General features: G+C 40.2%; 1 pseudogene; it reads right to left on the bottom strand.

Moving 5' to 3' along the window:
• Positions 1-16,387, bottom strand: part of LOC115778460 (integrin alpha-L-like) — a 49,401-nt pseudogene extending 33,014 nt beyond the window's left edge.
• Between the last annotated feature and the right edge of the window lie 1,649 nt (positions 16,388-18,036).

The following is an 18,036-nucleotide window of genomic DNA, read 5'->3' as shown; positions in this document are numbered from 1 at the left end:
ATATTTTGATTTCCAACTTGACTCCTGGGTTTAATCATCTTCGCGCTACCTGGTCTGACGATCTGAACATAGAAATAGAAGATGAAGTGTGGCAAACCATTTTAAAACGCATTCACTCTTCATCAATATGTGCACGACATAGAATCATACAGTGTAAAGCAGTCCATAGAGTACACTGGTCCAAAAGTAAGTTAGCTCAAATCTTTCCTGACGTGGATTCAAGCTGTATGAAGTGTTGTTTGAGTCCAGCCATTCTTGGTCATATGTTTTGGACCTGTTCCTCTCTATCCTCATTTTGGAAATCTGTCTTTAATTCACTTTCTGGAATCACCTTAACCACAATACAGCCCTCTCCACTCACTGCTTTATTCGGGGTCCTCCCTAAAATTCAATTACTGTCACCCTATCTTGCTGACTTTGTGGCCTTCCTTACATTGTTAGCTAGACGTGTTATTCTGATGCACTGGAAAAATCCTCTCCCACCTACACATTCTCACTGGATAAAAGATGCCCTCTTCTTCATGAAACTGGAAAAATTTAGGTACTCTCTTAAAGGCTCCGAAACCACATTCTCAAAAGTCTGGTCACCGCTCTTGAATCATGTTGTGTCTTTGACACTGGATGTGACTCTATGAGTGGTGCTATCTCCACTCATCCCAGCTGTAGCTGCGCATACCTGGTACATAACTCTTATCAATTATAGTAGCACAGAATACATTAAGCCCTTTATCTGTTTTCTTTTTAGTGTACACCCCCCCCCCCCTTTTTTTTTCTTTTCACTTTTTATTATCTATGAAAATTATGAAATGTTTGTTTATTTACTTCCCCTTTTTGTTTGTTTTTTTCTCTTCTCTTCTCTTTTTTTTTCTTTTTTTCTTTTTTTCTCTCACCTACCTATTTTGGTATGGATATATGTATGTGTATGTATGTGTGTATGTGTATATATGTGTGTGTGTATATATATATGTGTATAAATGTATATTTGGTTTTTTTTTTGTTTTTGTTTTGTTTTGTTTTTGTGTCATTTACTGGTTCATGTTTATTATTCCAATTAATGTCTTATGTTATAACTGGAATTTTTGTCTGTTCTGATGTTCACTATTGTGTAAAATCAGAAATAAATCATACTTAAAAAAAAAAAGAGGTATAGATTTATAGTTGTTCAGAATTGTTTAGTTTCATCAACTTTTCAACGTCACAGAAGCTGCTTTTGTACTGATCTATCACTCCAAAGCTGGTGTTTGGAACAAACTGAATTTTTGATTTTGATTTATGGGAATGCCATCAGCACTGCTGGATTATAACAGATTGGTAAATGATGTGGATTTTCAATGTGTGGAGATTATGTCATTTTGATATTATTCACCTTGTTGAAAACAGCACTGAATCCACTCTGAGACATTTCGTCAGTCATGTCTCCTGCCCGAGCCACTTTGGAGCCTAATTATGAACCATCAGGGGTACATGTTACTACTGCACATCAGGAAGATAACATGAAGTTTTGGTTTTAGGAAAGAAATTGGACATCACCTTCTATGACAAAGATCTTTTTCTGAAAATTCTCCAGGACTTCTGTGAGTCCATCGTAGTTCTCAATTTTGAAGGCGTTTTTGTCCTTTGGTTCTGAAGCGATGGCCCTAAATTTATCCAGCTTTGCATCCTTGATCTGAAACCACAATACTGAAAATATGAAATAATTCCAAGACTGACATCAGCAAACTAACAGACTGAAAACTGGAATTTACTCATGCTGATTTAGGAAAAACTAAATCTATCAAAGGGGCCGTGATTGTTCTACTGTGTCTACAAAGACGTGAACAGAAGAAACCACAGAATAAGAGGCACGATATAATGACATCACAGCCTACCCCAATGACAAGGCGAATTATATTTTTATCATCATATTTTTTAATGATCCCATTTCTGTCTGTATCACTGGAATCTCCGTCTGTGATAAGAACCAGAACTTTAGTTGCATCAGGAGTGGCGCCTGCAGCTGGGTTTTCCAAGATTTCATTCCTGAAACAAATGTAAAAGCAGCTTCTGTTACACTCAGAATAAACGAAGCTTCATCTGTGAGCATGAATACATTAATATGAAATCAACAAATATAAGATGCTCCTGAGGTCACAGCTGTACTGAGCCAGTTGTTTGTAATATAACTGAACTTACATCACAAATTCGAGGGCTGTGTATGTGTTGGTGAGACTTCTTAAATGCTTTTCATCCTTGAGTTTTTCCAGCGCACTTCCAGCTTCATAGTCATTGAAGTCAAACACTTTGTTGACTGTTCTGGAGAACTGAACTGCTGCAAACTGAAAAACCAAACATACATTATTTATATAACATATTACACAGTATATATAACCTAACAAATAAGTGCTGTGCCTGCTTTAATGTTGCAGTAGTGCAGTGACATTGATTGATGTGTTCCTTAGGCTGTCCATTATCTCCACAATGAAGTCTTTATTTTTATTGAATTCTGCTTGGGTCATACTCGCTGATCCATCAAACAGAAAGACGAGGTCCACTGTCTTTTTGGTGCATTCTGGGAAAATAAAGTATATTTAATCATGACATAAACATGCAGGAAACCTTTTTCAGAATGTGCTTTACCTTGAAACGCAGGTTTGAAAGAGGAGATTTCCTGGAGTCGATCAGAGAGCTCATAACAAATACTGTTCAGATAGGAGTTCTCATTGCATTCATGCACAAAACTTGGACTGCACGCCTAAATCAGAGCACAAAAGGTTAAAGAAAGCTCTACATATTGATTTGTTTTGCTCATAGTGTGAAGGAAAGAGAGTGATTTACTTACAGTGAATCTGGAGCCTGAGGAGTCTGCAGCGATCGACAAGCCAAGGTGTTTGATTGCTGTTGTGTTTGTCTCAAAGTCCTCTGCAACAGAAGTATTTTATTATGATATACACAGAGTTTTACAGTACTGTGTTTCTGTATTTTAATGGAGTGATAAATTATGTATTATTCTGTTGGTACCAGTAGGGCTGAACCACTTCTCTTGGTCAGGTTTGTAAATTCCTCCAGATCCATTTAGCCTGAGAAGTGCAGTGATGACTATCCTGTGGAACATGATAACACTGATTTGTTAATATATTTAGATGGTCAGGCTGACACAAGCTCATTTAAACTCCCCCAAAATGACTAAAAGGCAACTTATTAATTGCTCTAATTCAGGGGTGTCAAACATGTGACCCACTTGATTAAAGCGTTAGTACACACGAGCTAAAATGCAGGACAAGTTCAAAGTCTTGGGAAATATCGACAAATTGTTTGAATCAGAGTTAAATATTGTAATTGATCCCCAAATGTGAAGATTTTATGCATTTGTAGCTCCACTGTGATCATTAACACAAATTAAGACATGCTGTTAAAATCCTAATTTATTGAAGACATGTTCAGCTTCTTATTTCTAAACAGATTCTGAACGGACACTTCATTATATATGAAAGTTTTTAATACATACTCTTTCATATTACAAGAAGAACTGCAATGATTTAATCTTCCACCTGAGATCAAACTGGCTCATAAACTAAAGTTTGACACCCTGCTTTGCTTTTTAAGTTAAAGTGATGAACTTGCTTGAGCACCGTTGTCCTTCAGTCAACTCACGTTTTCAGTTAATCAAAAATTCATTATACCATAGAAAATTTAACAATGCACTTACCGATATTTAAATTCACTGGTCAACAATGATTTTGCTGATATAAGGCATTTCTGGTATGCTGATTCCAAATCTATAATCAGAATTTCTCTAGTCAGGTTCTTGAGTTATGCCAGTGGTTCTCAAATCCAGGCCTCATGGCCCGGTGTCCTGCAGGTTTTTGATATGTCCCCGATCCAACACACCTGAATCAAATGGCTGAATTACCCCCTCAGTATGCAGTCAAGTTCTCCAGAGTCCTGCTAATGACTTCTATATTTGATTCAGGTGTGTTGAAGCAGAGACACATCTAAAACCTGCAGGACACTCAGCCACGAGGGCTGGATTTGAGAACCACTGAGTTATGCACATATGTTATATTTAGCGTGTTGCTGTACTGGCGCTTCTCACGCAAATGAAGAGCGTGCTAAGATTTCCTAATTTTGAAATTGAACAGAATTTAGCAATAATTTGGGTGATTTTGTGGTGCTCAATTCAAATATGCTCCTTAAAATTAAATCAACTAAAGTTTAACTGCCAATATTGAGGATCAACAGTGCCAGAATTTTGTAGTATCTTACAGTGACTGCTTTGATCTGTCAGTAGATTAAAAACAAAGTTTTAGTGCTACATCAAGTGATGAATAGTGTTTCTGGGGCAGTCCAAAGTGATGCCAAGCTTAAAGCTGGGATCTTTGATGGACCCCAAGTCCGTGAGCTTATCAGAGACAAATACTTTCCATCTAAGCTCAGACCCTTGAACTAAGAGCACAGGAATCATTTGTTCGGGTGGGACAGAATTTCTTGGGCAACCACAAAGCCACAAACTATGAAGAACTAGTTGACGACATGCTCATATCATTCAAACAAGGGCGGCAGATTGACTTCCTTCACTCTCATCTTGACTTCTCTCCACCCGATCTGTGTGATGTGAGCGATGAGCATAGTGACAGGTTCCATCAAGATATCTCTGAGATGGAGATCAGGTACCAGGGGCGTTATAACACAAACACGATGGGCGGCTACTGCTGGTTTCTACGGCGTCAAATTTCCGTGAAGCAAAGAGCAAGTGTTTGTCACACTTTGAACTGTTCAGGCAGACTAACTGTGGACTGCATTAGTTTGAGATCCCTCACATGATTGATAAAATAAAATAAGATAGTGTTTATTTGTCACATGCGCAGTTATACACAGTACAATGCACAGTGAAATGTATTTTGTACCTGCAACCATATATACACACACATATAAATAAGATGCATAAAAATAAAAATAAGTAATTCACACTATACACTATATACTATACACACTTTTACCTGGAATTATAGAATATTATAATAATATTTACATTGATTTTGGTATCTGTGTCTTTTAAGATTTTGGGGGGGCTTTTCAGCTTTATTTGATAGTTTTCCAGTGGAGATAGACAGGAAGATGGGGAGGAGAAACGGGGGAGGACACGTGGCAGATGGTGACGGGTGGGACTCGAGCCTGCACCGGCTGCACACCCAAGCGGCATACATGATTGCCTGGTCACACCCTGAGCTAACCTGGTGCCCCATCTGTGCCTTTTTTTCAACAGTTGTGTGTTCATGGTGTACTTCTCTAACAAAATCATTGATGTCGAATTTGGCGATTGGCATTTATTGGCATCGTCAACTAACTCAAGATCCTGACGTGCTAGAGAAATTCTGTTTGCGTGTTTGGAATCAGCATACCAACATTAGTAAAAATCAGTTGTTTTGCCTCAGGTAGCAGACAAAAAGGTTTTTTTTTTTTTTGTTGACCAGTATTATTACTCATGAATCTTGTCGTTCATGAAGCTGCTGATGAGTGATCTCACACACTGTGAAAGCACATCAACACAACTGCTTGAAATTCACCTGAAAGATCTTTTTCTCAAGAGGCAGAACACGAGTCTGCACTCCTCTCAGTCATCATTAATAACCAGCTACTCACTTTGTTCCTGGTGTCACAGCTTTGCTGTTCTAACATGAAGGTAAATGAAACACAACCTGAGCAAATCAGCTGTAAATACAATGGAAACTATACGGAGTTATGGAAAAACTCAGCATTCAAACTGATTCAGTGTCTAGAATTTGCTATTGTAATCCCAAAACTTGAACATGACTCACAGTATTAAAGGACAGTTGCAGAAACTAGTACTGATTCTTTTAAGTGGAGTTTACTTCATCTGCAAAATTGTTCCATTTAGTCAAAAATAATCTTCATGCAAATGACACAGAAACTCAAATATTTATAAAAACATACATTTTAAAATCCATTTATACTAAATGTATGTAATTACTCTGAGGATTTGGGTTTGAAGTGCAGCAGCAAAGTTTTATCTAAAAGAAGATGCGTTTGCTGCTGTGGGCAGAGTGTTAGATTAGTCACAGGATGCACTAATTTTCAACTCTCTTGTGTCAAAACCATGGGAGTGCCTTAAAAACACTAAATCAGAATGATCTTGATGATATCGCACATGTTAATTTCATAAACATGAAGTGAAACACTGAGCAGCAAACTCACCCTTTGTCATTACTGGACTTGTTCAAGTACTGCAGAACTTTGTAACCAAAGAAATCCGCTGGTTTCCCGTCACGTTTATCAGGATTTGTTGTGTCGATGTTAAAAGCCAAACAGGCAGGAATGGTTGAAGCTGAGAAACAGTTAAAAACATGTTTTGCCAATTTTAATCACAAACAGCAACAGCTCAGTTAAAACTGGTACAAATAAAAAAGTCGAATTTTAAAAGACAGCAATTAACTACAGTTTTAAAAATACTAATTTTATTTTAAACAGTAAAGATAAATCCTGCACTTCATTTGTTTGGCTATGTTCCACGTCATGTTTTAGCTGGGTCAAAGCCATCATTTTACCCAGCTGTCTTACTTAATTATAGGCCAATCTCCAACCTTCCTTTTCTCTCAAAGATTCTTGAAAGAGTAGTTGTAAAACAGCTAACTGATCATCTGCAGAGGAACGGTTTATTTGAAGAGGAACATTTTAGATCAGGTCTACTGCAGCATCCCTCATGCTTACAGAGCCAGACCCCTTCCACATCTGGGTCTCTCTGATCATCTCTTCCTGTCCCTAACACCAGCATATAAACCACTCATCTGCAGACAAAAACCAACTATAAAGACAGAGTATGGACTGAAAAAGCCACCTCAGCCCTGCAGGACTTCTTTGAGGACACAGATTGGGGAGTTTTTGCTAAGGGGACAGATTTGAATTGACACACATCAGCTGTGCTGGACTACATCAAATTCTGTGCTGAATGTGTGACCAAGACCACAATTATCAAAGTGCTGCCCAATCAGAAAGCATGGTTCAACGGAGAACTGAGGTCCCTGCTCAAAGCTAGGAACTCTGCTTTCAAAATCGGGGACCAACTGGCCTACAAGACAGCGAGAGCCAACTTGAGGAGAGGCATCATAAAAGCCAAGCACAAATACCAACTGCGCATTTTCTGAGCAACAGACCCCAATTTGTTAGGATGGGAGACCACACATCCTCAACTCTCGTTTTGAACACAGGTACCCCACAAGGATAGGTCTTCAGCCCCCTCCTCTACTCACTCTTCACTCATGACTGCTCCCCCATTCACACCTCCAATACCATCATTAAGTTTGCTGATGACACCACCATTGTAGGACTGATCACGGACAACAACGAGTCAGACTACAGGGAGGAGGTCCAGCATCTGACAGCATGGTGCAATAATAATAACCTAGAATTAAACCCCAACAAAACCAAGGAGCTGGTGGTGGATTTTAGAAGATCCACACGCACTGAAGCCACAGCTCTCCACATTAATGGAGTAGAAGTCGAGAGAGTGGAGCGCTTTATGTTCCTTGGGGTGCACATCTCTGCTGACCTCACCTGGGCTCTCAACACTTGACACCAAGTGGGGAAGGCACAAAGGAGCCTCTGCTTTCTCAGGAAGCTCAAGCACTCCCACCTCCCTCAACACTTGCTGGTGAACTTTTACAGAGCTACCATTGAAAGCCTCCTGACCTACTGCTGCACAGTCTGGTTCTCCAGCTGCACAGCACAAGACAGGAGAGACCTGCAGCGAGTGGTGAGAGAGGCAGAAAAAAATCACGGGCCCCTCACTACCCTTCCTCAGTGACATCTACAACAGCAGACTCCAGAAAAAGGCTATTTGCATAGCAATGGACACTACTCACCCTGGACACTCTCTGTTTTCCCCCCTCCCCTCAAAAAAGAGATTCAGACAATTAAAGGCAAACACGAACAGGCTGAAACAGCTTCTTCCCTCAGGCTGTGAAAGCCATCAATCCCCCACCTTCAGCCAACCTATCCACCCTGATGGGCAAACACCGGAATTAATGGACAATCATCGATTTGAATGGACAATCACGAAGAACTCCACCCCAACCCCCCCCCCACCCCACCCCACCGATTGCACACATCACCTTAAACAATCTTAAGCTTGTACATACTTTTTCCTAGTGTCAATATATTTACTTAAATTTACTATATTTACTTATTTATTGTTGTCTTGCATATGTACAGTTTTTTATCTTTTTAACCACTGCTGCGGAGAGGATGCTAAACTGCATTTCACTGTTTTAACATTGTTCTTAGCATTGTTTTTCTCAGTGACAAAAAAAACGCTATTCTATTCTATTCAGTCAAGTTTCAGAATTCATCACAGTACAGAAACAGCATTAGTGAAGGTTACCAATGATCTTCTTACAGCCTCTGACAGTGGACTCATCTCTGTGCTTGTCCTGTTGGACCTCAGTGCAGCTTTGATACTGTTGACCATAACATTTTATTACAGAGATTAGAGCATACTATCAGTATTAAAGGTACTGCACTGCAGTGGTTTGAATCCTATTTATCTAACAGACTCCAATTTGTTCATGTGAATGGGGAGTCTTCTTCACACACTAAGGTTAATTATGGAGTTCCACAGGGTTCTGTGCTAGGACCAATTTTATTTACATTATACATGCTTCCTTTAGGCAGTATTATTAGAAAGCATTGCCTAAAGAGGCCCCGTGGTAGACCCAGGACACGCTGGAGGGATTATATCTCTTGGCTGGCCTGGGAACGCCTTGGGGTCCCTCCGGATGAGCTGGAGGAGGTGGCTGGGGAGAGGGAAGCCTGGGCTTCTTTGCTTAGGCTCCTGCCCCCGCGACCCGGCCCCGGATAAGCGGAAGAGAATGGATGGATGGATGGATGCCTAAATTTTCATTGTTATGCAGATGATACTCAGCTTTATCTATCAATGAATCCAGATGACACACATCAATTAATTAAACTGCAGGAATGTCTTAAAGACATTAAGGCCTGGATGACCTCTAATTTCCTGCTTCTAAATTCAGATCAAACTGAAATTCTTGTACTCGGCCCCACAAATCTTAGAAACATGGTGTCAAACCAGATACTTACTCTGGATGGCATTACTTTGGCCTCCAGTAACACTGTGAGAAAGTTTTGACCGGGATATGTCCTTCAATGCACATATTAAACAAATATGTAGGACCGCTTTTTTGCATTTGGGCAAATTTCTAAAATTAGAAACATCCTTTCTCAGAGTGATGCTGAAAAGCTCATTCATGCATTTATTACTTCTAGGGTGGACTGTTGTAATTCATTATTATCAGGCTGTCCTAAAAGCTCCCTGAAAAGCCTTCAGCTGATCCAAAATGCTGCAGCTAGAGTACTGACGGACTAGAAAGAGAGAGCAGATTTCTCCCATATTGGCTTCTCTTCATTGGCTCCCTGTTAAATCTAGAATAGAATTTAAAATCCTTCTCCTCACATACAAGGTCTTGAATAATCAGGCCCCATCTTATCTCAAAGACCTCATAGTCCCATATCACCCCAACAGAGCACTTCACTCTCAGACTGCTGGCTTACTTGTGGTTCCTAGGATACTTAAGAGTAGAATGGGAGGCAGAGCCTTCAGCTTTCAGGCCCCTCTTCTGTGGAACCAGCTCCCAGCTTGGATTCAGGAGTCAGACACCCTCTCTATTTTTAAGATTAGGATTAAAACTTTCCTTTTGATAAAGCCTATAGTTAGGTGACCCTGAACCATCCGTTAGCTATGCTGCAATAGGCCTAGGCTGCTGGGGGGTTCCCATGTTGCACTGAGTGTTTCTTTTCATTCTCCTTATTTACTCTGTTTATACCCCACTTTGCATTTAATCATTAGTTATCATTAATCTCTGGCTCTCTTCCACAGTGTGTCTTTTATTCTGTCTCTCTTCCCTCAGCCCAATTGGTCATGGCAGATGACTGCCCCACCCTGAGCCTGGTTCTGTCGGACGTTTCCTTCTGTTAAAAGGGAGGTTTTCCTTCTCAGTGTTGCCAAGTGCTGCTCATAGGGGGTCATTTTGACTGTTGAGGCTTCTCCTTAATTACTGTAGGACCTTTACTTAACAATAAAAAGCGCCTTGAGGCAACTGTTTGTTGTGATTTGCTGTATAAATGAAATTGAATTGAATTGAGGTTTTTTATGTTTTTCCATATACATATCATGTAAAAAAGCAGTTACGTCAGAGATGCCAGAATCTAAATATTGACTCAAATGAGTATCCCGCTCAGCCGTCTCACCCAAGTCTTAAAAGCAATTAAAAGTATCTACTGCAGCCACTGTCTGTGCTTTTTATTTTATTAATTAATTTTTTTGATGTTTTTAGGCATCTGCCCTTCCCATTGAACTCCATCACTCCCTTCCATAATTTTTACTCCTATCAGCGTTAGATATGAGCACAGGCTCCGAAATGTACTCAAAGTAAGAAAGTAAAAGCAGCTCTTTGGAGGACAATTCTACCAGATATTTTGTGCAAAGCTAACTGAACCTTGTTGCTATATTAACATAATAATAAAATATTATTACTGAAACTTTATTTAAATTTAAATTCTAAATCTAATTAATGTATTCTGCTTGAACACTGTTATGTAGAACATGAGCAAAAAAAAGAGAGAATTTAATAAAAGCTCAATTTGCTGTCACCGGCATTGTAGAGGGTGAGAAAGTATTATCAGGTGATAATCAGATACAAAGAGGTGAAAGAGCCAAAATATGGAACATAAAAATTTCCTTCAAATACGTAAAACGCAACATACTGAGTCTGTTTGAAAATGTAAGGAGCTGAAAGTACACATACAGATAGTAAAAGTAAAGATTAGTCAGAAAAATAAATACTCAAGTAAATTGCAGATGCCAGAAAATTCTACTGAAGTACAGTAACAAAGTATTTGTACATTTTATACTTCCCCTCTCTGCTCTGTACCATAAATTCAGCATAACTTGAGCAGGATAGAAGAGTTTCTCATTTTAAACATTAACATGTTTTATTAAAAATGGTATATGTGAGCTCTGTGTACTTCATCAATTTACTGAACATTAAAGTAGCATAAAGAACAACTCCTTCTATGGTTGGGAGGAATTATGATGAATTTCACAGCCACCTTTTTTTCCAGTATAATAACAAAGGTGCATTCAGGAATTCCAGCTCCTCCAGTTGGACTGTTATACAGACGGCACTCACAGAGGAACAGTGGAGACCTCCATATTACTGATCAATAAAGTTATTCATTTAAAGAGGGATCGTGTAAAAAAAACAAACACTATGATTTAAATGCATGACATGAACACTCCAACAAGCTGCACTTATTTTTAGCAGAACACTGAAACAAAGACACAAAAGTTTCTGTTTGAAGGAAGAATTCGTCCCTCTTAATTTCACTCTCACAGTGGGAGCATGTGGGAGAAATCGCCTGTCTGTATTTGAAGTGCACAGACTGAGTCTGGGTGCATTTAGGTTGATTTAATGTAAGACAGGACAAAAGAAAAACAGCTGATCTGTATCTGTGCAGAGTTCAGACCTGTGCACATTCAGAAGATGTCCCACAGCTCTTTCCCCAGACACACAAACCATCTCTATCTGTTTCAAATGGTAGAAATCTGCTTAAATGTCACCTACAGCCGCTGCACAGATGAGCCAGACTATGTGGTTCTTCATCTTTCTGTACTGCTCTTTTCCAGACTGAGGGGGTTTTAAGAATTAACAGCATGTCAGTGAACACCAAACAGGAGGCGTGTCCAAAATTCAGAGAATGAACAAAGATTGTCAAAGTTAGAAGGCTTCTCCAAATGCAGCTCAGAAATGATGCTTCCATGTCTCTGGATTTAAAGGGTGCATCGTGTGAAGATGAAAGATGAAATTGATAAGATGATTACAGGTTACACATGTGTTGAGTCTGTAAGAAAAGATGCAGAGGTTACAGTTGTCCCTACACAGTAAACTTTAAACTCTAAAGGTACATTTGTTGCTGACATACAGGCTGACCCAGGCCCATTGTCTCATGGTGCCACACCCATGAGTGCTACTGCTAAGCTAAATTTCAATAGTGAGCATAGCGCTTCACTTACCTCACATATTGATGCAGCAGACAACTGCAGGGATATATGATCAGCCCACCAGCACACATGTCACCCAGTCAGCTCACTAAATCTTTGTACAACCACCGCATCAGAGGAGTGAAGGCTTAGTAGCCCTCAGAGACTTGGCCCTTTTCCACAGAAAAGAGTTCAAGATACATGGTGGACAAATAGGTGATTGTGCAGCAGACATCAGTTACAGTAATATCTGCAAACAGATTGATGAGGGGCTAAAAGAACAACACACCGAGGGTGAGGTGATCCGAACTGTCCTTTTACTTACAAAGCCAGGCCCCTTCAAAGACATGTTGATCAGTAAAGATGAAATGACAGTAACTGAGTTAAAGAGTTTCCTGCGGTCCCACATGGGGGAAAAAAGTACAACTGAACTCTTTCAAGAACTGATCACAGCCAAACAACATGAACATGAAACACCACAACAATTTCTGTATAGAATGGTTGACCTCAAACAAAAAAGTTATTCTCACATCAAGGCAAACTGACACTGAAATTAAATATGAGGCTCAGACTGTACAGAATGTGTTCATGCGCACAGTTTATCAGGAGAGAGTTAAAGCCACTTCTCTCTGATCTATCTGTCACAGATGAAGCTCTACTGAGACAAGTCATCAAAACGACCAGCAAAGAGAGTGAGAAGAGACGTCGCCTGGGCCGTAACAACTGCACCAAAGTCATCTATGCCCAGAGTGGTCAGGTAAATTCAGATAAGTTAGGGAACGGTAAGGAGGACTCTCACCCTAAAGGTAAAGATGAGGAACTGCAAAAATTGAGCGCACAAGTACAAGCATTAACCCAAATGGTGGAGTCTTTGAAACATTCAAAGCTGCAGTCTGATAAACAATCCCCACATCCATCTCAACAGCCATGTCACTGTGCTAGTTATCAGACCAAACCACAATCACAGCAGAAGAGGGGGTCACGTGGCTGTCCATCCTGCACTGAACAGAACCTGCCAAACTGCCAACATTGTTTTGCATGCGGTGCAGAGGGCCATCATGCAGTTGGATGTCTGAGGAGGAGTAAGCTGGCGGGAAATGATAACAACACAGAGCAAGAACCACACTGCCATCAGTCTACACTCCCTCCCCAGCAATCAGCCAATTGCAAATCCACATCTGAAAGAGTTGCACAGCTAATTGGAAGAAAATGTCTATTGAAATGCAATATGAGTGGTTATTCAATTCAATTCAATTCAATTTTATTTATGTAGCGCCAAATAACAACAAACTGTCGCCTCAAGGCGCTTTGTATTGTGGGTAAAGACCCTGCAATAATACAGAGAAAACCCAACAGTCAAAACGACCCCCTATGAGCAGCACTTGGCGACAGCGGAAAGGAAAAACTCCCTTTTAACAGGAAGAAACCTCCAGCAGAACCAGGCTCAGGGAGGGGCAGTCATCTGCCGCGACCGGTTGGGCTGAGGGGAGAGAAAGACATGCTGTGGAAGAGAGCCAGAGATTAATATCAATTAATGATTAAATGCAGAGTGGAGTATAAACAAAGTAAATAAGGTGAATGAGAAACAGTGCATTATGTGAACCCCCCAGCAGACTAGGCCTATAGCAGCATAACTAAGGGAGGGTTCAGGGTCACCTGATCCAGCCCTAACTATAAGCTTTATCATAAAGGAAAGTTTTAAGCCTAATCTTAAAAATAGAGAGGGTGTCTGTGTCCTGAATCCAAGCTGGGAGCTGGTTCCACAGAAGAGGGGCCTGAAAGCTGAAGGCTCTGCCTCCCATTCTACTCTTAAGTATCCTAGGAACCACAAGTAAGCCAGCAGTCTGAGAGCGAAGTGCTCTGGTGGGGTGATATGGTACTATGAGGTCTTTGAGATAAGATGAAGAAGAAGAAGAAGAAGAAGAAGAAAGCTTTATTTGTCACATACATTTACATGCAGTGAAATTCATTCTCTGCATTTAACCCATCACACACATGGAGTATGTAGTACACACAGCACAGCATGGAGCAGGGGGCAGCCAAAGGGCGCCCGGGGAGCAACCTGGGGGGGTGGGCTTGCTCAGGGACCCACAGTAATGCCAGCCCGAGGATTTGAACCAGGGTCCTTTCAGTGATGAACCCTCTTCTTCTCCCCTAGGCCACCACTCCAGATTATTCAAGACCTTGTATGTGAGGAGAAGAATTTTAAATTCTATTCTAGATTTAACAGGGAGCCAATGAAGAGAAGCCAATATGGGAGAAATCTGCTCTCTCTTTCTAGTCCCTGTCAGTACTCTAGCTGCAGCATTTTGGATCAGCTGAAGGCTTTTCAGGGAGCTTTTAGGACAGCCCGATAATAATGAATTACAATAATCCAGCCTAGAAGTAATAAATGCATGAATGAGCTTTTCAGCATCACTCTGAGAAAGGATGTTTCTAATTTTAGAAATATTGCGCAAATGCAAAAAAGCGGTCCTACATATTTGTTTAATATGTGCATTGAAGGACATATCCTGGTCAAAAATGACTCCAAGATTTCTCACAGTGTTACTGGAGGCCAAAGTAATGCCATCCAGAGTAAGTATCTGGTTTGACACCATGTTTCTAAGATTTGTGGGGCCGAGAACAAGAATTTCAGTTTTATCTGAATTTAGAAGCAGGAAATTAGAGGTCATCCAGGCCTTAATATCTTTAAGACATTCCTGCAGTTTAACTAATTGATGTGTGTCATCTGGCTTCATTGATAGGTAAAGCTGAGTATCATCTGCATAACAATGAAAATTGATGCAGTGCTTTCTAATAATACTGCCTAAGGGAAGCATGTATAATGTAAATAAAATTGGTCCTAGCACAGAACCCTGTGGAACTCCATAATTAACCTTAGTGTGTGAAGAAGACTCCCCATTTACATGAACAAATTGGAGTCTATTAGATAAATATGATTCAAACCACTGCAGTGCAGTACCTTTAATACCTATAGTATGCTCTAATCTCTGTAATAAAATGTTATGGTCAACAGTATCAAAGCTGCACTGAGGTCCAACAGGACAAGAACAGAGATGAGTCCACTGTCAGAGGCTGTAAGAAGATCATTGGTAACCTTCACTAATGCTGTTTCTGTACTGTGATGAATTCTGAAACCTGACTGAAACTCTTCAAATAATCCGTTCCTCTGCAGATGATCAGTTAGCTGTTTTACAACTACTCTTTCAAGAATCTTTGAGAGAAAAGGAAGGTTGGAGATTGGCCTATAATTAGCTAAGACAGCTGGGTCAAGTGATGGCTTTTTAAGCAGAGGTTTAATTACAGCCACCTTGAAGGTCTGTGGTACATAGCCAACTAATAAAGACTGATTGATCATTTTTAAGATTGAAGCATCAATAATTGGAAAGACTTCTTTGAACAGTCTAGTAGGAATGGGATCTAACAAACATGTTGCTGGTTTGGAGGAAGTAACTATTGAAGTTAACTCTGAAAGATCAACTGGAGCAAAAGAGTCTAAACAAATACCAGCAGTGCTGAAAGCAGCCGAACATGAAGAATAATCTTTGAGATGGTTATGAATAATTTTTTCTCTAATGTCTAAAATTTTATTTGTAAAGAAATCCATGAAGTCACTACTAGTTAACGTGAAAGGAATACTCGGCTCTACAGAGCTCTGACTCTTTGTCAGCCTGGTTACAGTGCTGAAAAGAAACCTGGGGTTGTTCTTATTTTCTTCAATTAATGATGAATAGTAAGATGTCCTAGCTTTACGGAGGGCTTTTTTATAGAGCAACAAACTCTTTTTCCAGGCTAAATGAGCATCTTCTAATTTAGTGAGACGCCATTCCCTCTCCAGCTTTCGGGTTATCTGCTTTAAGCTGTGCGTTTGTGAATTATACCACGGAGTCAGGCACTTCTGATTTGAAGCTTTCCTTTTCAGAGGAGCCACAGTATCCAAAGTCATACGCAGTGAGGATGTAAAACTATTGACGAGATAATCGACCTCACTGGGAGCAGAGTTTAGGTAGCTGCTCTGCACTGTGTTGGCACTGAAGAGCATAACAATGAAGGAATTAGATCCTTAAAATTATGCAGTGACTGCTTTGTTTGACACAGGGGCCCAGGTCAGTCTAATAGACTGAACCTGGAGGCAGAAATACTTACCTCACCAAGAGATCCACCCCTTAAGTGAACTGATGGAAGACTATGATCTCAATGTCTTTGCTGCCAATGGGGAAGCAATCCCTTATGATGGGTGGATGGAAGTGATTGTCAACCTACCTGGTAATGATGACCCAAATTTTTCCATTACAGTTCCATTCCTAGTGAGCCAAGTATACCTCCAGCAACCATTGCTGGGCTTTAATGTAATTGAGCAAATAATCCTGGGACAGGGAAATGCTGGAGCAGCCTTGCCTGCCATTTGCAGCCTGCTTAAAGGGGCCATGCAAATTGAAACTGCAAAAGCTGAAGCTGTTGTAAATTTCATCCAGACAGAAAAAAAAGCTAACAAGAGTGAGCAAATGTCTATAAAAGTGGGCCATCGTGACATTGTTGTCCATCCAGGACAGGTTGCCTATATTAAGTTCCCAGTACCAGCTAGTTTCACTGAAACCTTTGCCTTATTTGAACTCTACACAGACAATCCCAAGCTTGAACAGTTGGATATGGGGGATGGTCTTGTTGAAAGACCATCTGAAAGACCATACAGTATGTTGAAATCCCTGTGGGCAACACAACCAAACATGACATTATTCTGGCTAGCCGCACAGAATTGGGCAGCATACAACCCATTGATAGAATAGTTGAAACGGAGCAAATAAACAGCGTGCAAGTAAATGAGGTTGGGACATCCTCCCCCACCAGTGAGGGTAACAAAGCAAATTCAGAAACGCTATGGCATCCACCAGTAAACATCAGTCACCTGGGTGAGAAAGAATAGGCGGTAGTGAAACAGTGGAGGCTGCTAACTATTAAGAAGCTGATCTTTTACAGGTGTGTGCATGCTAACTTGTTGTGTATAGTAGTGGTTGCAGTGTGCCAGTTAGTTTTAGCAAGACATGTAGTGCATGCAGTATCCTTGTGGGGTTGTATTTATAGCAGATTGGTTTTTAGGGATCCTTTTTTACGCCTCCTGTTGGGAAGATTGAGTCGTTGCTCTCAGGTGCTTGCTACTTGCCTGGTTTGGTACACCACTGCAAGTAATTGTAAGTTGTTAGAGTCCGTGCCAGACTTTATTTTTTTTATTATAAATTATTTTAAACAATAAAGCTTTGGGTTTTTTTTTTCTGAGACTGACCTCTTGTCCCGTTTATTCTGGACTTATTCCTGCATTATTGTATTTAGGAGTCGCACCAGTAGAACCAAGGCTTTAATTGCTACGGTGCTTCTTTTTAGATCACTACATTATTGCTGTTTTATATTTTAGTTACACTGTTACTAACTTGCACTGCTTTGATCCAGAAAAAAAAAAAACATTTTGTTTCTGGATCAAAGCAGTGCAACTGTACAAATGACAATAAAGAGATCAAAATGAAATTTTAACTGTGCTCTTTGTCTGCTTTCCTTGTTTACTTGCTGCTCTATCTCAACCAAACATCTGCTAAGCAGAAGACTTTTGGCATAAGTCACAACTTGCAGTTTCTCTTTTCTAGGTGGCCCAGCTAGAAACCCTGAGGTCTTTCAGTAGATAAAAATAAGCCTGTGGCAGAATAAACAATAACCAGGAACAGTCTTTTACACACTAATAATGAAGTTGTGCCAAGTTTGACCGCACACTCTGTATTCTTGTACATAATGGCAGTGTTGCCTAGAAAGGGTTACAAAGAAGAAAAAAAAACAGCACCCTCAGCTGAAGATTTAATGTTGAGATTTCACGTTGAACACCATAAGTATATGCATACATACATATACACAGAAAAAAAAAAAAAATCCCAGCTTGCCCCTACGGGCGGTCTATTTTGCCCTCCAAGCTCAGGTCCTCTACCAGAGGCCTGGGAGCT

This window comes from Archocentrus centrarchus, chromosome 1 (genome assembly GCF_007364275.1).
Source record: "Archocentrus centrarchus isolate MPI-CPG fArcCen1 chromosome 1, fArcCen1, whole genome shotgun sequence".
Classification (NCBI taxonomy): Eukaryota; Metazoa; Chordata; class Actinopteri; order Cichliformes; family Cichlidae; genus Archocentrus; species Archocentrus centrarchus.
This window is presented reverse-complemented; position numbering and strand designations above follow the sequence as displayed.